Here is a 4180-nt window from a genome sequence, read left to right as displayed (position 1 = left end):
ATGTCTTTTGATGCAGATGTGTGTGCGTTTCTGTTATCCTAAGAGTGAAATACCTGAGTCCTAAATGTGCTCCTTTCTAGAACCATTATTCAATGCCAAACACAGTATCCCCTCCAGCAGTGATGAGAGTTCTTGTTGCTCCAGATTCTCTCCAACACTTGGTGTTCTATCTTTTACATTTTAGCCGTTTTGGAGGATATGTTATCCTGTTGTGATGTTAATTTGCATTTACATGAATATTAAGAAAGCTGAACACATTCAAGTTTTGCTTTTATAAATTACACATTTAAGTGTTTTACCCATTGTTCTTTCTCTTAGTGATTTTTAAGAGCTCTTTACATATTGTTGATGTGAGCCCTCTGTCAGTTCTATGTGTTCATAGATCTGTTTCCACTCTGCAACTTGTCTTGTCACTTAGTGGTGTCTCTTAATAAACAGAAATTCTTAATTTGAATATAGTCTAATTTATCAATTTATTCCCTTAGAACTATGGCTCTTTGTGATCTGTTTAAGAAATCTGTTCCCATTCATGGTCATAAAAATCGGCTGGGCACGGTGGCTCACACCTGTAATCCCAGCACTTTGGGAGGTCAAGGTGGGAAGATCACCTGAGATCAGGAGTTCGAGACCAGCTGGCCAACATGGTGAAACCCTGTCTCTACTAAAAATACAAACATTAGCCAGGTGTGGTGGCAGGTGCCTGTAATCCCAGCTACTTGGGAGGCTAATGCAGGAGAATCACTTGAGCCCAGGAGGTCAAGGCCGCAATGAGCAGTCATTGTACCACTGCATTCCAGCCTGGGTGACAGAGCAGGATGCTCTTTCAAAAATAAACATAAAAGTAAATCTAATGAGCTCTAGGATTTCTAATTTGAAGATAGAAGCAATAAACAAAATGAGAAACCAAAATACATTCGTTTTGATTAAAGCAGAGGTCAGCCATAACTCTGAACCTAAAAAGGAGGTCACCTGAAGCAGCTGTGAGTGAGCAGGGTAAGATAGGAAGCAGAGAACCGATGCTCATTGCCAGATCTTAGGAAAAAAATAATAAATTAGGATGACTTACTTTTGCAAAATTAAAGAAATCCCCTGAGGTGCTAATACAAAATTTCATTTGTGATAGGACTAATAAAGAAATTCAGCTAGTAGTGCGATCTGTCATGGACTGAGCTTGATTCCAAGAACAGAAGAGGCAGGACCAGTGAGAAATAGCACAGACATATTTGCAAAAGCAGCCCTCCCACGTTAGGAAGAAGGGATACTTTTGCACAGTGAACAGCACTACAACTGCTCATCTCTTTCATGTACTATCACACATGGAATGACTGAGATAATCCTGTGTTCCACACATAGTCCTCCCCGCCCCTACTGAATAGAGAAACCCAATTTCACCTTGGCTATCTCTAGATCAATTACCTGTTAATAGGCCTGCTGTTTTCTTTACCGTTAGTTTCCAGAAGAACTAAATATCCCCAAATGGTATTTCAGCTTCCACTTAATGAAACCTGTCATCTAAAGCCAGACCCTGGCCTCAGTGCAAGCTCCAGCACAGACCCCAGCACCCGCTCTGCTTGGTCCTGCTCTTCCAGGGCCCTTCCCTGGTGGCCGTGTGGTCAGGCTGCATCCAGTCATTTTGGCCTCCACTGTGGACAGCTACGAGAGACGCAACAAGGGTGCTGCCCGAGTTATCGGGACCCTGTTGGGAACTGTCAACAAACACTCAGTGGAGGTCACCAATTGCTTTTCAGTGTCACACAATGAGTCAGATGAAGTGGCTGTTGACATGGAATTTGCTAAGAACATGTATGAACTGCATAAAAAAGTTTCTCCAAATGAGCTCATCTTGGGGTGGTACGCTGCAGGCCATGACATCACAGAGCACTCTGTGCTGATCCATGAGTACTACAGCCAAGAGGCCCCCAACCCCATCCACCTCACTGTGGACACAAGTCTCCAGAACGGCCATATGAGCATCAAAGCCTATGTCAGCACTTTAATGGGTGTCCCTGGGAGGACCGTGGGAGTGTTCACACCTCTGACAGTGAAATACGCATACTATGCACGGAATGCATCAGAGTTGACCTGATCATGAAGACCTGCTTTAGCCCCAACAGAGTGGTTGGACTCTCAAGTGACTTGCAGCAAGTAGCAGGGGCATCAGCTCGCATCCAGGATGCCCTGAGCATAGTGTTGCAATATGCAGAGGATATACTATCTGGAAAGGTGTCAGCTGACAATACCATCAGGAAGGTGGGCCACTTCCTGATGAGCCTGGTTAACCAAGTACCAAAAATAGTTCCCGATGACTTCGAGACCATGCTCCACAGCAACATCAATGACCTGTTGATGGTGACCTACCTGGCCAACCTCACACAGTCACAGATTGCCCTCAATGAAAAACTTGTAAACCTGTGAAGGGACCCCAAGCAGTATGCTTGCTGGTCTAGGTCTTAACCCCAGGACTCAGAAGTGAAGGAAAAATGGTTTTTTTGTGGTCTTGAGTCACACTGAGACAGTCAACTGTGTGTGACTCTAATAAACGTAGCCTACCTTTTGTAAATTAAAAAAAAAAAAAAGAAGTTAGTTTCCTCCCTGGGGAATCAGTATCTCTAAATGAGGAGAACCCAAAGTTTCACAAAAGGGAAGAAAAAGTCTGCAAGTGCAAATTAGGCATAATAGTGCAGGGAGCCCCCTCCCCTTGACTTTCAGATTCATGTGTTTTTGTTGTAAGATAAATAACACTACACGGTGGTCACTGACTCTAAGTTTATACCACACACTGTAGGACAACATCCCAACCTCACTATGTGTTGTTTACCAGCTGGGAGCATTAACTGAGTTACACGATTCCATTCCATCATGTCAGATTCTTCTAGGTGATGGGGATTATGTTGTAAATCCAATGAATTGCACAAACATGAGCCTAATACCCTATTTTTTTTTGCAGTGAAATGAATTCCTTAGTCAAAAACAATGTTGTATGGGATATCATGATGGTGAATAACAAATTATTTAAGTTCACTCATGGTAGTACCAGCAGAACAATTGCAAATGTAAGGGGTGAGTTCGTACCCAGAATAAGTGTCTATTTCGGTGAGAACAAAATCCCTGAGGGATGGGTTTCAATGTCATCAATCTGCAAGTTGACTTGGTAGCCCCTGAGGGAAGGCTGTCATATTAGCCTTAGTTGTTCTACATTGGTCCAGATACAATTTGATTATGTAAAGTCGTGAATACCTTCTAACCTTAATATTATGTGCATTTGTCCATGAGCCCATTGAACAAGTATCAGCTGACTAACATCTATTATATAACATGTCATTGTACGCATATGATTACTCCTCTTCAGTGGATTCCCTCTAATAAGAATTTACTTGGGCTACAAGTATTTTCATACTTTGTGTCTATTTTAAGAAGTCATCTTCGGCTGGGCGTGGTGGCTCACATCTGTAATCCCAGCACTTTGGAAGGCCAAGGTGGGCGGATCACGAGGTCAGGAGATCAAGAACATCGTGGCTAATACGGTGAAATCCAGTCTCGACTAAAAATATAAAAAATTAGCTGGGCCTGGTGGTGGGCACCTGTAGTCCCAGCTACTCAGGAGGCTGAGGCAGGAGAATGGCATGAACCCAGAAGGTAGAGCTTGCGAGCTTGCAGTGAGCTGAGATCGCGCCACTGCACTCCAGCCTGGGCGACAGAGTGAGACCCTGTCTTGAAAAAAAAAAAAAATCCAACTATTCAAAAGTAAAGAAAAAAATATGTCAATCCCCCATGTGTCCACTGCACAGCATCACAAATTTTAAACCATGCATGAGCTCACATTTTGAATAGAAGGATCTTGGGGACAGGGGACACTAAAAGCCCCAAATATGATCCTGTGTGGCATAATGGTTTTTTGGTAAATGCTATACTGCAAACAATGGTGGTCGCTTAAGATAACAGAGCTGAAAAATTCTTACCATCTAGTAACACTGTGGCCATGATGACATCATAGCACAACGCATTACTCATGTGTTTGCAGTGAGGCTGGTATAAGCAAACCCACTACATTTGTCAGTGGCATTAAAGGTTAGCACATCTAATTATGTACCATATGTCATACTTGGTAATGATAATAAATGACCATGTGACTAGTTTATGTACAGTTGCTCCTTGAACAGCATGGATTTGAAATGCACAA

At 42.8% G+C, this 4180-nt stretch overlaps 1 pseudogene; it reads left to right on the top strand.

The window, feature by feature from the left end:
- LOC134756850 (eukaryotic translation initiation factor 3 subunit F-like) lies at nucleotides 1-2579 on the top strand (annotated as a pseudogene).
- Nucleotides 2580-4180: the final 1601 nt, after the last annotated feature.

Source organism: Gorilla gorilla, chromosome 13, assembly GCF_029281585.2.
Source record: "Gorilla gorilla gorilla isolate KB3781 chromosome 13, NHGRI_mGorGor1-v2.1_pri, whole genome shotgun sequence".
NCBI lineage: Eukaryota > Metazoa > Chordata > Mammalia > Primates > Hominidae > Gorilla > Gorilla gorilla.
The sequence above is the reverse complement of the archived record's forward strand: the minus strand, read 5'-3'. Positions and strand labels throughout refer to the sequence as shown.